We start from the raw sequence: 19,282 nt of genomic DNA, 5'->3' as shown, positions 1-19,282 counted from the left end.
TCTTCCAACCCCACAGGGATGCTGTCTTAGCAATGATTTTTGAGGTCAGCTGTCAACTAGACTGCATCTTCTCGAAGATATGATGCTCTTGCAGAGACTCTCCATGAGCTCTGCTCATTCACAGACACATCCTGGAAGGAAAGAATGTGGGCACAAGCCTCATTCTTGTCATGGGTTTTAGAGGTGGAGTCATTTTGGGGAAAAAGCCAACAAAAAAACAAACACTGCTTTGAAAACAGCAAGGAACTAACACTTGGCTCACCCCTCCTCAGATGTTCAGGCTCCACATGGAAGACAAAGCCCAGTGTCTAAGTTGCTTAGAGCCATCAGGGTCTGGACAAACTCTCAGGAGATGTTAAACCCTAACTCCTCTGTGACTCCCCTGCCAGGTCTAACTTCTCTGAAATGTGTTTCTAATTAAGTCAGTGCCTTGTTATCGCCTTCCTTCCACTCCAGTTTCTAGCACTTGCGTCAAAGAGTCTCCATCAAGGTCTTTGATGGATCTGAGGCTTGAACAGGGCGTTGTGCTTCCTGCTTCCCCCTCTGGTTGTCGCTGCTCATCTGAAGGTGACAGCTAGGACTGGGTGTATGGGACTACCCTGCCTCTGACACCCTGGCTGGATCATGCAGGGACCTCGCTGGTGCTCTGATAAGGTCTGGCCAGCTCCAGCCTGGACAGGATGGGGATGCAAGAATGGTCAGTAAACACACTCCTGTTTCTGCCCCAAAGGAGCACAGCTGCACATGGCTTGGGTTGTGTAAATTTGCTTCTGTCTCAGAGTTTCAACTCGAAACACAGTGTCTCTCCTCTAAATTTTGTCTCTCCACAGAAACACAGAGTGAAAAGAGGCAAAGTGCACTCAAGGTTAAGTCTCTGGATGTTAATCATTGTAGTCCCTATAGGACTGAGCAGAGGTACTCCGCAGAATTCTGAAGCTACAATTCTTCATGGGAGAACACAGTCTCATCTTCTCCTGTGGAGAGGCCTATGAGTTTGATGACTGACTTTGCAATTATCAGCCCAATGTTTGAGCCACAGAACCATTGTTGTTGTTGTTAGGTGCCATCGAGTCGGTACCAACTCATAGCGACCCTTTGTTGTTGTTGTTAAGTGCCGTCAAGTCGGTTCCGACCCACAGCGACCCTATATAGGGTTTCCGAGGAGCTACTGGACAGTTTGAACTGCCAACCTTGCAGTTCAAATGGCTTTGCAATCTGGCGCATTAATCCACAGCGCCACACCAGGACTCCAGCGACCCTTTATTGTTGTTGTTTTGTACTGTGGAGTTGGTTCCAACTCATAGCGACCCTGTATAGGTTTTCTGAGGCTGTAAATCTTTAAGGGAGCAGACTGCCTTATCTTTCTCCCACGGAACTGTTGGTAGTTTCGAACTGTCAACCTTGAGGTTATCAGCCGGATTCGTAACCCCTAAGCTAACAGCGACCCTTTAGAGCTCCTTTAATGAGAGCAATGTTGTTGCTGGTATGTGCCTTCAAGTCATTTCTGACTTAAAGCAACTCTATGCACAACAGAATGAATGAAACACCATCAGTCCTATGTCATCCTCACAATTAATGTTTCTCAGCCCATTGTTGGGAATTCCTCTTTTGTACTGATTTGCCATTTTCCAAGCATGATTTCCTTCTCCAATGAGTGGTCCCTCCTAACAACATGCCTGGAGTATGAGAGACAAAGTCTGGCTATCCTCCCTTCTGAGGAACAGTCTGGTTGTACTTCTTTCAACATAGATTTGTTTGTTCTTCTGACAGTCCCATGGTACCTTCAATATTCTTCACCAACATCATAATTCAAATTCATAAATTCAGGTAAAAGAGCTGACCAGAAAATTTCAACATGTCCAACTTTCACATGTATTTGAGGGTTTAGAAATTATCATGACTTTGGTTAGGTGTAATTAGTACTCAAAGTGATATCCTTACTCTTTAACACTTTAAGGAGGTCATTTGAAGCAGATTTTCCTAATGCAATACATATCTTGATTTCTTGACTGCTGCTTCTATGTGTGTTGATTGTGGATCCAAGCAAAATAAAGCCATTGACAACTTCAATCTTTTCTCCATTTATCAGGATATAATTTATTGGTCTACTTGTCAGGATTTTTGTTTTCTTTACAGTGAGGTGCAATCCATACTGAAGGTTGTGATCTTTGATCTCCATTAGTATTTAAAGTCCTCTTTGCATTTGGCAAACAAGGTTATATTATCTGTATATCACAGGTTGTTAATGAGTCTCCCTCCAATCCTAATGTCACGTTTTTCTTCATATAACCCAGTTTCTTGAATTATTTGCTCAGCATACTGATTGAATAGGGATGGTAAAATAATACAGCCCTGGTGCACATCTTTCCTGATTTTAGACCATTTCAGTGTCCTCTTGTTCTGTTTAAAATATGTCTTCTTGCTCTATGTACAGGTTCCTCATGAGCACAATGAAATGTTCTTGAATATCCATTTTTCTCAATGTTACTCAGAGCTTGTCATGATCCGATCCACCCAGTTGAAAGCCTTTGAATAGTCAATAAAGCACAAGTAAACATCTCTCTGTTATTTTCTGCTTTCAGCCAAGATCCATGCACAGCCCCTTCTGAATCCAACTTGAATTTCTGGCAGTGCATTGTCAATGTACTGCTGCAAACCATTTATGGATTATCTTCAGCAAAATTGTTACTTCCGTGTAATATTAATGACATTGTTTGATGATTTCCAAATTCAATGGGCAGGTGTGGGAAATGAGAACTTGAAAATTCTAGTCTCTATTTTCCAGAATAATTCCTTAGATGATACATAAGTTTGTATTGTCCACTAAGAATGAGCATTGCTTGCCTTTCTTGGAGACAGTGTCTCAGTTCCAAATGCAAATAAACAAAGACACAAATAGCTCACCTCCCCTCACCTGCCAGAATGGAAATCCCTTCTGTAACTGTCTCCCCATCACCTCTCCCTGCAGGTGATATTCAGTTCACATAGGGAAGGGGTGACTCATTGAGTTGGCATCCAATTTTTCTCTACCCAGTTTTTCAAAAAGAAGAGCAACAACAACAACAAAATAACAATACCAAACCTATTGCCCCGAGTTGATTCTCACTCATCATGTGTTACAGAGTAGAACTGTTCATAGGTTTTCTTAACTGTGGTCTTTGCAGGAGCAGATCACCAGGTCTTGCTTCCTCAGTGCCTCTGGGTAGGCTGGAGATGCTAACATTAAGGTTAGTAAGAATCTAAGCCATTTGTGCCACTCAGATTCTTGTCACTATAGAGCAGAGCCCTCTACATCATGTCATGCTTACAGCATCCTGACAGAGACATCAAACATGTTAAAGAGAGCATTAAGAAACATTTTCCAAAACACCAGTGTGTCTGTTCTTCCACACCTCCATATTCACAGGCTGTACTTTTCTAAGACTTAAAAAATGGAGATAAAAGAGCTGACTAGAAAATTTCAAAGGGCAGCTAAAGAAGACAAAGTCAAATATTATAATAAAATATGCAACCACCTGGAGTTAGAAAACCAAAAGGGAAGAACACATTCAGGATTTCTCAAGCTGAAAGAACAGAAGAAAAAATCCAAGCCTTGACTTGCAATATTGAAGGATCTATGGGCAAATTACTGATGCAGTAATTTGCAGAAAGTATCAAAAGAAAATGGAAGGAATAAACAGAATAACTGTACCAAAAGGAAAGGGTTAATGTTCAATCATTTCAAAAGGTAGCATATGATCAAGAGTCAATGATCCTGAAGGAGGAAGTCCAAGGTGCATTGAAGACATTGGCAAAGAACAAGGCACTGGGAATTGATGGAATACAAATTGAAGTCTTATAATAAATTTATTATTATTAAGGAGTTCTGGTAGCATAGTGGTTACGAATCGGGCTGCTAACCTCAGGATCACCAGTTCGAAACTACCAGCTGTTCCACGAGAGAAAGATGAGGATTTCTGCTCCTGTAAAGATTTATAGCCTCAGAAACCCTGTACAGGGTTGCTATGAGTCAGAACCGACTCCACGGCACATAACAACAACAACAACAACAAATGTATGCGGCACTGGATGAACTCACTCATCTATGCTAAGAAATTTGGAAGACAGCTACCAGAGATCCATATTCGTGCCCATTCCAAAGATGACACAACATAATGCAGAAATAATCGGACAACACCGTTAATACTACATGCAAGTGAAATTTTGCTCAAAAAATTTAAAAACAGCTACTACATTACATTGACAGGAAACTGTCAGAGTTTCAAGCCAGATTCAGAAGAGGATGAGGAATAAGGGATGTCACTATTAATGTCAAATGGATCTTGGCTGAAAGCAGAGAATATCAGAAAGACGTTTACCTGTGCTTTATTGACTATGCAAAGACTTTTGATTGTGTGGGTCATGGCAAGCTATGGACAACATTACGGAGAATGAAATATTCTGTAACACTTAATTGTGATCATGAGGAACCTCTATATAGACCAGGAGGCAGCCGTTCAAACAGTACAAAGGGACACTGAGTGGTTTAAAATCAGGAGAGGTGTGTGCCAGGGTTGTATTATCTCACCAAATGTATTCAATATGTATGCTGAGCAAACAATCCGAGAAATGGATTATATTAAAAAGAACGTGGCATCAGAATTAGAGGTATTCTCATTAACAATCTATGATATGCAGATGATACAGCCTTGCTGCTGAAAATGAAGAGAACTTAAAATACTTACTGATGATGAACAAACACCATATAGCTTTCAGTATGGTTTGCACCTCAATGTAAAGAGAACAAAAATTCTCATAACTGGTTCAATAAATAATATCATAATAAACAGAGAAAAGATTGAAATTGTTAAAGACTTAATTTTGCTTGGATCCACCATCAACACTAATGGAAACAGCAGTCAAGAAATCAAATGTTGTGTTGCACTTGGAAAATCTGCTGCATAAGACCTATTTAAAGTGTTCAGGAACAAAGATGCCAGTTTGAGGACTAAAGTACACCTGATCCAAATCTGTGTTTGAAGTGTAGCCAGAATGCTCCCTGGAAGCCAGGATGGCCAGACTTCATCTCTCATACTTTGAGCATATTTTCAGAAGGGACGAGTCCCTGGATTAGGATATCATGTCTGGTAAAGTGGAAGGACAGTGAAAAAGAGGAAGACTCCCAGTAAGATGGATTGGCATACTGGCAGCAGCAATGGGCTCAAGGGTATCAACGCTTGTGAGGTTGGCCCAAGACCAGGCAGTGTTTCGTTCTATTGTACATAATGTGCCTATGAGTTGATACCGACTTAATGGCACCTAACAACAACAATAACAAAAAAAGTTACCCCAGGCCAGGTGTTTGCAAATGACTGGGCTAATGGATGGATAGTTTCTGAACAAATTTTATAAAAGAAAAGTTGAATACAGTTCAATTCAAGAGTTAAGCTATTGTTATAAAGGCAATATTGAATGTTTTACAAATTAAATTGTTTCCTCCTCAAATATGTTATCAATTCAATTGGGCCATGGTTTGTAGTATTATGCAGTTATCCTCTCTTTTTAGATCTGATGTAATTACTTTATGTGTTGTAAAACCTTGTCTCTATGTTGTTAATGAAGGAGTCCTGGTAGCATAGTGGATTAGGAGCTGGGCTGCTAACTACAAGGTCAGCAGTTTGAATCCACCAGTTGTTCCACAGGCGAAAGATGAGGCTTTCTGCTCCCATAAAGATGTACAGCCTCTGAAACCCTATAAAGAGTCACTATGAGTTGGGTCCAACTCAGTGGCACACAACCAACAGCACCATGATGTTAACGAGGCAGGATTAGAGATAGTTAACAAGGAAAGATTGGGTTGTATCTTGAGTTAATTTCTATTGAGATAGAAAAGATGAAACAAGTGATCAGACAGGGAGATCTACTACCACCGAAAAAGAGGATCCAGGAGTGGATGTATCCTTTGGACCCAGGGTCCCTGCACTGAGAACCTCTTAGACTCAGAGGAAGATAGATGCCGAGACACAAGGAGATGTCCATGGAATGCTGAGCCCATAGTCCTTTCTTCTAAACTGTGAGCCAACAGAGAGGACAAACCTTCCCCTAGAACTGGTACTGCAAATTTAGCTTCTAGCTCCTAAATTATGAAAGAATAAACGTTTGTTAAATCTGCGGACTCACAGTATCTCTTATTGCAACATCAGATGTCTGTACCTATGACAAGGTGTAACCAACATCTTAGAGTCCCTGGGTGTTGCCAATGGCTAATGTGCGTGGATGTTACAAAAGGTTGGAGACTTGAGTCCACCCAGAAGTGCCTGGGAAGAAAGATTTGGCAATCTACTCCCCTCTCCCCCCCAAAAATAACAACAGTCATTGAAGACCTTACGGAATGCACATTTACTCTGACACATGTGGGGTTGTCATTAATCGGAATAGACTCAACTACAGACTCTCCACCATCTGGCGGTTATCTGTTTTCTTCAAATAAATCCTACCTCTTACAATTACTACAAAAATACAATATTTAAGTGTATAGGGCACAGACCTAAATGCATTATGAAATGACATGATTTCAGATTTCTAAAAATACATTTTACAGGAAAGGCTGAGAGAGTGAGACTAACAGAAGTGAAGAGAAAGACTGACAGAGAGAGAAGGCAGCAGACTCAGAGAACTGGAGCCTATGTGGAAGCCAGGACGGGTTGGTTCTGGCTGAGGACTGTGTGAACCTGTATTACAAATGTGTGATGTGCCCAACTTCTTCTAAAGTACAATGTGCAGGACAAAACAAAACCCAGCCTGAAAGGAGACGCACCCAGGAATGCTGCCTCCGCTGCCTGAATACCTCCTTAATGACATCACCCACCTGATTATGGGATTATAGACGCTTTGTTAGATTTGTTTTCCCTTCAGCTAATGTGACATTCTTACTAGAATGTCACCTTAGTACACAGATTCCTTCAAAACCAAGGAGAAATATAAGACAAAGGAGTATTTGCCTAGAATTCTCTACCTTGACCGACGGAAATCAGAGGCCAGCAAGGAAGGGAGTGGGGTGCATAACCCTCAATTCTTAGTTGTTAACAAAAAGACTGATTGCTGTAAGCATGTTGGAATTTCTCTCTCTCTCACTGTGTGTATCTTTAAACTAGGATCAATTCCCTAGAAAAATAAAACTCCCCACAGCATTTGCTTTCCATTTTTAAGCTGTTGTAAGAAAAATGGAGCTAAAGTAGAGATGAGATTGTCTCCCAATATCTGGGTATCCCCACCCCTGCACACACCCTCCATGGAAGTTATAGTATCCCTTCTCCATTGGTCCTCCTCTTCTCTCGAGTCAGTCTTCAGCTCATGTGCCATCCTACCATTAATCACCTTCTAGACAGACTCTGTAGATTTCAAATGTCAAGATCACAGAATTCCCCAAACAATCATTCTATTGGGGGTGGCAGGGATTGAGGGGGAAGGAAGAGAGAGAGAATGAAAAGAAAATTAAGTACAGCTCACATTTTCCACACCCTCTATTGATGCTAGACTGTGGCCAAGTTCTCCTTCCTTACCATGTGTTCAGCTTGTTGAATAATAAACTGAAAGGTTTTCTTCCAGGGTTATGTTACTGTTGGCTGATACCGTATCATTTCAAGGGGGTCCATTTTTCTCAGTCCTGCTCAAATCACTTTGGCAAGTTTAATCTGGTCTAGCAGTTTTGCTATTTACTGCTGGAATTTCTGCATTTTAAGAGAGCACTCAGGGAATTTAGCTTAGGGGCTGAAAGATTGACTTATAGCTCTCAACCAGGTGGAAGAGAAGATGCACAGAAAGCATCACAGGAGAATATATTACAGAATTATCTCTACTCTAAGTGCATTCCCTAGGGGAATAGGAATTAATTTCTGGTTTTCAAGCTGTGCAAAAGTGACTGAATTTAGAGATTAGAGCTTGTGCAGCATCCAGAGTGGGGGTGATGCTGGGGAGGGAGGCAGGCTAGGAGCAGGATAATGCAGAGCTCTGTGATTGAGTAGCTCTGTGACCTGGAGTAGAATCCTTGATCCCATTGAACTTTCTTTCCCTCATTTGCAAAATGAGGTTAATCAGTCCCACTTTGGAGAACTGTCCTGGGATCCAGGGAGTGATGCTCTGGAAACTCATTTCATTCACACATCTCTATCTCCATTCAAAACCACTGCCACGCTCTTTCCTTTATGAAATGTGTTTTCAATGACTGGAGAGCCTGGGACTTAGAGGGGGCATCAGAATTTTAGTGATGGAACCAGACTTGATAACACAAACTTATGTCATCCTGTTCCTCCAAAGTCCTAGACACAGACCATAATTATCCTCATCTAGTTGATAAAGCAAAGTCACATGATTGAAAAGCAGCAGTGATGGGGCTGTGACTCACAAGACAATAATGATGTTGATGGAGACAGAGATGCTTACAATAACCATGATGATGATGACAACTAATATGCCCCGAAGGCTTATTTGTGTCTGACACGCCAACATAGAGTCATTCACTGAATACCAAACAACACTGTATTTGGTGGGACTATTCTCCCTTTGTTATAGTTGAGATCATTGAGTTTCAGAGGTATAGAAGGCCATCAAGCAAGAAAGGAAGAGAATAAGATTCAAATCCAATTAATATGATTCCAGATTCCATGCCAAACCATGATCTAATTCTCTTTCCAAGATCTTAAGTAATTGATGACACTGGAGGAGAAAGATTCCTTTTGCAGACAAAGACAATATAAGGAGTCAACAGTGAGACCATCCAACAAGTACCTTGGATGTTTATTAAATATTAGACATTGGACACTGGGGAGCCCTTCAAGTTACTAGATGAAAAAATATGGTGGCCAGTGACCCCAGATACTTCTTTTATTCTGTATCTATTTCCAGAGCCTCTGGCTACTTGTTCTGGACCAGCAACATTGCAATAAATAACTCTGCGTGGGTCTCAGGGAATCACCTAGGAACAACCTGATTAAGGAAAGATGGAGATCAAAACAACCAAACCACTGATGTTGAATCTGTCCCAACACCATACCAGGACTTATACATATACACAATGATGTTGAATCCATCCCAGCACCATACCAGGATGCATACATATATATAGTTTTATTTTACTTTACGCCTCACTCCCTATTCACTCACTGCTACCTCCCAGGGAGTGGACTCCCTAATTGAATCAAATTGCTATAATTTTCTACATCTGGCTAATCAGGCTCTGCTTTCCGGTCCCCAGACCCAGACATCAGGATTGCAGTGGTAGACACTGAGGATGCAAAAAGACCATTGATATATTGATTTAAAAGTATGAGGACTTGATGGACTGGAGAGAAGTAAGAAGAGAGAAATTGTCCAGGATGGCTTCCAAGTTAGACTTTGGTTAAATAATATCTTATTTAGAAATTCACAACTGGTAGGCTATTGTCCCAAGAACCTGCTTCCATGGATTTAATAATTCTTAGCATCTTCCACCCCAAGTCTGCTGCTGAGGGGATTTGGTAATCTGTTTCTTAACAGCGATCCTTTGAAGGGGGTGTGCAAATGGAAAAAGAACAACTTCTAATACTTGCTTGAAATGCTGTGAATCACAGGGAATTTCCACCTGCTTTATCTCGCTTAATCCCTACACATGCCCGGTAAAGTAGCAAATAGAGACTAGAGTTGCTATTTATAGTCAACCCATTTGAGACACAGTGGCGGTATCTTTCCTGGCTAAAGGTTTATGGCTGATTAATAAGCTGGAAAGGATTTGAAACTACAAGAACTGCTGCATTAGTCAAGAAAGTGTAAACTCTACAACCACTTTTGTAAAACTGACAGTGTTTACTAAAAACATGCATACTTCATGACCTAATAATTCTGCCCCTAAGTAGGTACCCAACAAAAATGCATAGAAGTGCTCACCAAAGACATATATTTGAATGTTCATAGATTATGCAGGACAACCCCAAGATAAAAACTAGTTAAATGTCCATTAGTAACATTGTTGTTGCTGTGTGCAATCGAGTCAGTTTCAACTCATAGAGGCACTATATGGGTTTATAAGAGCAGCTGGTAAGGTTGGAACTGTGGTTAGCAGTTCAGTGCTTATCCTACAGCACCATACCAGGCCTCTAGTAGAACTCTGGTTCTATACTACATGCTATAGTATCACCATGGAATACTATGTTGTTGTGAAGTGCCGTCAAGTCAGTTCTGACCCATAGCAATCCTGTATATAGGGTTTCCAAGGAGCAGCTGGTGAGCTTGAACCACCAACCTTGCAGTTCAAATGGCTTTGCAATTTGGTGCATTAACCCACACTAGGACTCTTAACCCTATACATATATATAGGAATACCATACAGATATGAGAAAAAAACCACAAAAAACCAAGAGACAATTATACATAACAATATAGATGCACTTGCAAATACAACATTGAACCTCTACCTCCAAAATATATGCTGTATCATTCCATGTATATGAAGTGACAAACCAACTTGGACAGCTACGTAACATTAGTAGAAGTCAGCGTATGGTTACCCTGCATATTATGGAAGGGAGACCCCTCTGGGAAAGGTAACAGATAGGAGTTCTGGGTTCTGATATTGTTTTGTTTCTTGATCTGAAAACTGAGCCATGGGTGTGTTTGTCTGTAGAAATTCATTAAGCTGTGCAGTAGAATTTGTATATCTCGTTATGAATATTGTTGTTAATTGTTGTCAAGTCAGTTCTGACTCATAGTGATCTTGTGTAGGATTTCCAAGGAGTGGCAGGTGGATTTGAATTACTGATCTTGTGGTTAACAGTCCAAAACTTATCCTCAGAGCCACACCAGTTTATAGCGATAAAAAGGAACCCTGGTGGTACAATGGGTTAGGTATTGATTGTTAATCAAAAGGTCCAAGGTTCAAACCCACCAACCACTCTAAGGGAGTTTGTTCCCATAAAGATTTTCAAACCCTATGTAGGGTCACTATGAGTCAGAATTGGCTCAATGGCAGTGGGTCGCTGGCAAGCCGTCAATTACAATTAAAAAATCAATTAGATGTCAATATGGCTTTTTATTGATTAGTCTTTGTGGTTAATTGTTACTTTGGCGGCCCAAAGGAACAATATCCCCTGGTATTCAGACCCTTATGTAGGGCCCTCCCATTGTTTCTGGAGTTGGTCATGTGACTAGCTTCCAACAAGGCGACATTGTTGGTGGTTATGCATCTTGGAGTCAGTTCCAACTCTTAGCAACCCTGAACAGAGTTTCTGAGGCTGTAAATCTTTACAGGAGCAGAAAGCCTCATCTTTGTCCTGTGAAACAGCTGGTAGTTTCAAACTGCTGACCTTGAGGTTAGCAGCCCGATTCGTAACCACTACGCTACCAGAGCTCCTTGTTGTTGTTGTTATGTGCCATGGAGTCGGTTCTGACTCATAGCAACCCTGTACAGGGTTTCTGAGGCTGTAAATCTTTATGCAAGCAGAAAGCCTCATGTTTCCCTGCACCAGCGCTTCTTAGTAAGTGGGAAAGGATAGCAGCTTTCTGAGCACTTGCAGGTTTCCCTGGATGAGCACTCTTGGAACCTGGCCACGATCCTGTGAGGGAGCCCAAGCAATCACCTGGAGAATCTCCCAGCTGGAATTTTCTCAGCTATTCTAGCTCTAGCCCCATGGCCACCTGCTAAACTATATAGTGAGTGAATTTGGCTAATAGGCTGAAGGTGGACAGTCAGGAAACACTCCCTCTCCTCTCTGCAAATTCAACTAGTGTCTTTTTCTAAACTGTGTTCACAATTTACTTTTTTCAAGAAGCCTGTTTGGTAGTTCACCCAGCATCTGCATCAGGCTGTAGAGTCTGAATGATTCTGAATGAGTGTTTATTTTCACCATGGTACTTCTCACTAGCAGGACCTTGCATTTTCCTGTGCCGACTTTTCATCCCACTCTGGTGCTGTGGGTTAATGCACCAGACTGCAAAGCCATTTGAACTGCATGGTTGGCGGTTCAAACTCACCACCAGCTGGTCCTTGGAAACTCTATACAGGGTCACTATGGGTCGGAATCGACTCGATGTCACTCAAAAACAGGCTTCAGCACAAAACTATGAAACATCAGCTCCATTCTGAAGATGAGAAATGTGGAACAGAGAGAGGCTAAGGGTCCTTCTCTGGAGAGAAATTCAAAGCACCACCATCCCCTCTCCTGGCGGCAAGGAGCTGGATGTTCACCTACTTGGCACATCTTTCCTGTCGTTGCTCTTCCCAGGCCCACCAAGACCTCTCAAGTGCTCTTGCCAGTGTTGGATCCAGGGATTGGTTCAATGAAGCTTATACCCCATTGTCCTTGAGTTGATTCTGGCTTATTTGTTGCTGTTGTTATGTGCAGTGGAGTTGGTCCTGACTCATAGTGATATAGGGCCACTGAGCTCCCAAGGTTGTAGATATTTACAGAAGCAAACTGTCTCATCTTCCTCCCAAGGAGCAGCTGGTGGGCTCAAACTACCGACCTTTTAGTTAGCAGCTCAATACTTCACCCAGTGCACCACCAGGGCTCCTTTAATAATGTGTACCTCTTATTTTATTTAGCATGAGCTCCGCAGTGAACTTGGGTAACTGATAGGACAATCTGAGGAGACTCAAAGCCATGGACTGACTCCACATTGATTAAACAACACCTCCCGGTGTGGCTCTGTGGGATCAGCACTGGACTGCAAAACACAAGGCTGGTGGTTCAAACCTACCAGTTGATCCTTGGAAATCCTATACAGGATCATTATAAGTCGGAATCGACTTGATGGTACTGAACAACAACAACAGTGACAATCAAAGTCCTGGTGTGGCACTACAGGATTAAACATTGGACTGCTAGATCCTCAATGCTGATTTATGGCTTTGATCCAGCTTCAGCCTAACCATGACTGCTGTGGACCCACAGACTGAGCCCAAACCCTCACCAATCTTGTGCCTTCTGCAGCATCTATAGGAACATGAATGGAGATGATTGCGAAGCAACATTCAAGGTGTTGATTTCCTGCACTGGATTGGAAAGTTCACAAAGACAATGACAACATCTGTCTACCCCATGACCTTCTCCCACATGTAGCAGAGGGCTGGATTGGGTCAGGGGACGGACGCTTCATAGACAGCAACTGGGTGAAGGTTCCGAAACCGTCCTCAGCACTGGGGATCTCCCACTGACACCTTCACACATCTCCTTGTTTCGGGGTTTTTGATAGAAGCTAAAGCAAATATAAAGCACTGTTGAAGTCAGTCCAGTCCCTAAAGAATTCTAGGCTAGTTAAGGAGACCGGTATTCTCAACAAGGGATCCATCCAGTTTCCCCACACCTGAGGGGGTGCTGGGAGCACCATCATCACTGTTGGAAACAGACCTAACATACTACCTTTCCATTCCACTCCCTGGCCAGGCCACAGTGCAGATCGCTTTATTTAGCCATTTTCTATGTGAGGAAGAATTAATATTTATTTATAGGATTCCTACCTCATGCTGAGTGCTGTTAATGACTGCCACGTGTTCTTCTTGTAGTTGTGTTCTGTGGCCTCAATTCTGACCCTAGAGGACAGCAGAGCGACCCTGTGGGGTTTCCAAGGCTGTCAGCTTTATGGAAGTCGACTGACACATATGTGTCTCTCAGAGAGGGTGGAGGGTTCACACGGTGACCTTTCAGGTCTACTGTTCCCACTGCCACCCCGAAGATTCCAATTCCTAGTAACTCTAGAGGACAGAGGAGAACTGCTCCCTAGGTTTCTGAGACTGGAAATCTTTATAGGAGTAGACAATCACCCCTTTTTCCTGAGGAGCGACTGGTGGGTTTGAACCACTGACCTTGAGGTTAGCAACCCAATGCTTAACTTAGTGCACTACCAGGGCCTCTGAGCATTGGTGTGTTGTTGCTGTTGAGTGCTGCTGAGTTGGTTCCGACTCAGACTGATCCTGTCCAGGGTTTCCCAGGAGTGGCTACTGACCTTGCAGTCCAGTGCATTACCCTACAGTGCCACACCAGGACTCCAGCGGTTGTTGTTCAGAACTGTTGAAATGGTTCCAACCCATTCCAGACCTGTGTAAGTGTTTCCAAGGAGCGACTAGTGAGTCTGAATCACCGACCTTACATTATCCTACAGCGCTACACCAGAGTTTCTCTCGACCTAATCCCCTGGATCATTTGAACCATCTGCCCTATAGTGAGGAAGAAGCTGGTGGGTTCATTAGCGGGTTGCAAGGACAGTTTCCTGACAAGGAGGGGTGAAGAAGCTGAGGGTAGTAGGGGGACAGAGATGGGAGTGGGATAGGGTGGCTTTCATCGGCTTTCTTCCCCATGTTGAAATTGTCCTCAACTTTTTCTTACTGTCTCTGGGGATCCAGGAAACAAACTTGCATTCCAGTAAGTTCTCCTTCCACAGTCTCATCCTTTTGATGAAGTCTTATCTCTCCAGAGATTCTATTATTGCCAAAATAGCAATCATTTCTATGCCTCCAGGTCCCCTGTTGAAACTTGTGCACACAGAAGGTAAGGCAGGGGGAGCGCCCTGGCAATGGTCTTCTCTTGGTTGTAAACATACCCTCCCAGCCCATCTTGCAACAGGATTGCCGGGACAGTGATGTCTGTCCAAGAACTGAAGGACAGACACACCCAGTATCTGTGCTCAGAAGCAGCCTGGGGAGACCTTTCCAGCCAATCTCTTTTAAAACCTCTGGACTGTGATTCAAGAGTAAAGAATTAAGCAATAAACTGCCTGTGCTCCGCAGAGGCACCGGGCAGCAATAAAACAACAGATGCAGGAATGTCCCATCCTTTGGAGAAGAATCTAGAGTCAACAGAAGGGTCAAAGTGGGGAGTGCTTAGCCTGGCAGCATCTCAGACAGACACATGAGGTCCCCGCTCTCCGACCAGCAGCACCCTGCTGCAAAATGACCTTCAGATAATGAGCATAATTTAGGAGGAATCTAGGTAGTTCAAACCTCTGTTAGCTGCATGAAGGAAGCCTGATGGCACAGTGGTTAAGAGCTCAGTTGCTAACTAAAAGTCCACAAGTTCAAGCCTACCAGTCGCTCTGTGGGAGAAAAGGCCTCGTGATCTGCTCCCATAAAGATTTGTTATTGTTGTTGTTAGGTGTCATCAAGTCAGTTCTGACTGGTTGCTGTTGTTAGGTGTCATCAAGTTGTTGCCATAGAGTTGTTGGTGTTGTTAGGTGGCACCGAGTCAGCACTTACTCTTAGTGAACCGATGCACCACTGAAGAAAACACTGTCTGGTCTTAAGCCAACCTCAGAGTTGTTGATAAGCCTGAGCCCACTACTGCCATCACTGTGCCAATCCATCTTATTGGGGGGTGGGGGGGTTGTCTTTCTTTTTCTCCAATTCTCCATTTGAACAAATATGATATCCTTCTCCAGGGATAGGTCACTCCTGGTAATATGTCTGAAGTATGAGAGACAAAGTCTGGCCATCCTGGCCTCCAAGGAGCATTTTGATTGTACTTCTTCCAACACAGATTTGGCAGTCCATGGTAGTTTTCATATTCATCTCCAACACCATAACTCAAATGCATCAATTCTTCTACGGTCTTCTTTATTCATTGTCCAACTTTCGCATGCATATGAGGTTATTGTAAATGCCCTGGCTTCGGTCAGGCACACCTTAGTCCTCAAACTGACATCTTTGTTCTTCAACACTTTAAGAAAGTCTTGTGCAGCAGATTTGCCTAATGCAATACGTTGTTTGATTTTTTGACTGCTGCTTCCACTAGTGTTAATGGGTGATCCAAGCAAAATGAAGTCATTGACAACGTGATGTTATTTATCATGATGTTATTTACTGGTCCAGTGGTGAGCACTTTTGATTTCTTTACATTGAGATGCAATCCATACCGAAGGCTGTGTGGTTTGATCTTCATCAGTAAGTGTTTTAAGTCCTCTTCACTTTCATCAAGCAAGGGTGTATCATCTGCATATTGCAGGTTGTTAATGAGTCTTCCTCCAATCCTGATGCCACATATTTCTTCATAGACTCCAGCTTCTCAGATTATTTGCTTAGCAGACAGATTGAATAAGTATGGTGAAAGAATACAACCGTGGCACTCACTTCTCTAATTTTAAACCAGACAGTGTTTCCACGTTCTGTCTGAACAACTGTCTCTTGGTCTATGTTCAGGTTCCTCATTAGCACAATTACATGTTCCTTCAATACACCTTGGACTTCTTCCATCAGTACCATTGGCTTTTGATCATATGCTACCTCTTAAAATGGTTGAACATTGACCATTAATTTTTGGTGCAGTAACTCTGTGTATTCCTTCCATTTTCTTTTGATGCTCTCTGCATTATTCAATATTTTGCTCATAGAATCCTTCAATGTTACAAATCAAGGCATGATTTTTTTCTGCAATTCCCTCAGCTTGAGAAATGATGAATGTGTTCTTCCCTTTTGGTTTTGTAACTCCATGTCTTTGCATATTTCATTATAATATTTGACTTTGTCTTCTCAAGCTGACCTTTGAAAATTTCAATTCAACTCTTTTACGTCCTCAATTTTTCCATTTGCTTTAACATCTCTACACTGGAGAGCATGTTTCAGAGTCTTTCCTGACATCCATCTTGGTCTTTTCTTCTTTCTTGTCTCCTTCATTACCTTTGGCTTTCTTCTTGTATTTTGTGCTTGATGTCATCCCACAACTCTTCTGGTATTGGCCTTAATGTCTAATGCATCGAATCTGTTCTTGAGATGATCTCTAAATTCAGGTGGAATATGTTCAAGGTCATATTTTGGCTCTCATGGACTTGTTTTAAATTCCTTCGGCTTCAGCCTAAATTTGGAGATGAGCAAGTGATGGTCTATTCCACAGTCTGCCCCTGGCCTTGTTTCGGATGATGATACATCTCTTTCCATAGATGTAGCCAGGTTGATTTCTGTGTATCCCATATGGGTATAATCATCTTTTATGTTGTTTAAAGAAAAGTATTTGCAATGAACAAGTCATTGGTTTTACAAAATTCTATCATGTGATCTCCAGCATCATTTTTTTTTTTTTTAATCACCAAGGCCATATTTTCTAACTACTGATCCTTCCTCTTTGTTTCCAACCTTTGCATTGCAATCTTCAGTAATTCTCAATATATCTTGATTGCATGTTTGATCAGTTTCAAACTGAAGAAGTTGGCAGAATGCTTCAATTTCATCATTGTTGGCTTTAGTAGTTGGTGCATAAATTTGAATAATAGTGATATTAACTGGTCTTCCTTGTAGGCGTATGGAATGTTTTGTACATCAAGACAGATCTTGAGATGTTCTTTTTCATGATGAATGTGATTCCTCTTCAATTTGTTATTCCCAGCATAGTCAACCATGTGATTGTCAGATTCAAAATGCAAATACTAATCCATTTCATCTCACTAATGCTAAGGATATCGATGCTTATGCATTCCATTTCAGTTTTAACAATTTCCAATTTTCCTAGGTTCATACTTCACACATTCCATGTTCTGATTGTTAATGTATGCCTACAGCTGTTTCTCTTCATTTTTAGTTGTGCTTCATCAAAAAATGAAGGTCCCAAAGGCTTTACTCCATTCTTGTCATCACAATCAACTCTACTTTGAGAAGGCAGATCTTCCCCAGTTATATTTTGAGAGCCTTCCAACCTGAGGGGCTATATCTGACTATATTCTGGCACTCTTCATCATGTCTCAATATTCAGTGTTCTGATTCTGACAGTGTTCATTGCTATTCATAAGGATTTCAGTGATTAAATATTTGAAAGTAGTCCATCTCTCCTTCTTCCTAGTCCATCTTCATCTGGAAGCTCAGATGAAACCTATCTACCGTGGGCGCCCCTGCTGGTATTTGGAATATCTGTGACATAGCTTTCAGAATCACATAAAGATGCCACCATGTATGGCAAGCTAACAGATGGAATCTGACTCATAGAGACCTTGTATTGGGTTTCTAAGTTTGTAAATGTTTTCAGGAGCAGAAAACCTCATCTTTGTGAACTTGAAGTGCTGATCTTTTGGCTAATAGTCCAATGCATTTGCTACCGAACGACAACACTCCCAGGAAACCCTGTGTTGCAGTTCTACGCTATCATATAGGGTCACTATGAGTCAGAATGAACTCCACCAACAGTAACATTATTACCCACATGAGGGAACTGAGGCCCAGAGAGTTGAAATGGTTAGTCAGAGAACCTGAGTGGCGTGTGATATGTACTGAAGTGTGTTCCCCCAAGGAGCTAAGTTGAAGTGACTATTCCTATATCTATGAAGTTGGTTTTCTTGGGACCAGTATCTTGGAAGATTTTGTCAGTCAAGTTTAACTTGAGGTCACAACAGACTAGACTGAGCCTTAATCCCATCTGAGATGTTGTCAGTAAAGCTAACATCAGGTCACATCATAATAGACTGACTCCTTTTCTTATCTGAACTGCTCTCCATAAAGTGAACATGAGGTTATGCCAGAGTACAATGGGTCCTAAACCTATTTGAGATGTTGTCAGTGAAACTAACATGAGTCATATCAGGGAAGATTGAGACCTAATCCCATTTGAGATGTCAGTGAAACTAACCTGAGTCACACTAGAGTAGACAGAAATCTAATCCCATCGGAGATGCTGTCAGTGAAGCTAGCATGAGTTACACCAGAGTGGACTAAAACCTAATCCTATATGAATGACCCAGGATCGGACATTTTTTCATTCTGCTGTACATAAGGTCACTAAGATTCGGTGCCGACTCGATGGCACCTAACAACAACAACATATGAAATGTTAGCAAAGCCAACATGAGTCACACCAGAGTAGACTGAGACCTAATCCCATATGAGATGTTGTCCATGATGTTAACATAGGTCTCTCTGTTGTTGTTGTTAGATGCCATCGAGTCGGTACTGACTCATAGTGACCCTATGTGCAGTAGAACAAAACACTGCCCGATCCTGGGCCAACCTAACAATTGTTGCCACGCTTCAGTCCATTGATGCTGCTACTTGGCCAATCCATCTAGCTGGGGGTCTTCCTCTTTTACTCTGACCCTCCACTTTACCAAACATGATATCCTTCTCCAGTGACTGATCCCTCCTGACAATATGTTCCAAGTATGAGAGATGAAGCTTGGCCATCCTGGCCTCCAAGGAGCACTCTGACTACACTTCTTCCAACACGGATCTATTGGTTCTTTTGGCAGCCCATGGCACTTTCAATATTCTCCTCCAACACCATAATTCAAAAGCATTAATTCTTCTACAGTCTTCCTTATTTATTGTCCAGCTTTCACATACATATGAGGTTATTGAAAACACCAT

This window comes from Chrysochloris asiatica, unplaced genomic scaffold (genome assembly GCF_000296735.1).
Source record: "Chrysochloris asiatica unplaced genomic scaffold, ChrAsi1.0 scaffold00096, whole genome shotgun sequence".
NCBI lineage: Eukaryota > Metazoa > Chordata > Mammalia > Afrosoricida > Chrysochloridae > Chrysochloris > Chrysochloris asiatica.
The sequence above is the reverse complement of the archived record's forward strand: the minus strand, read 5'-3'. Positions refer to the sequence as shown.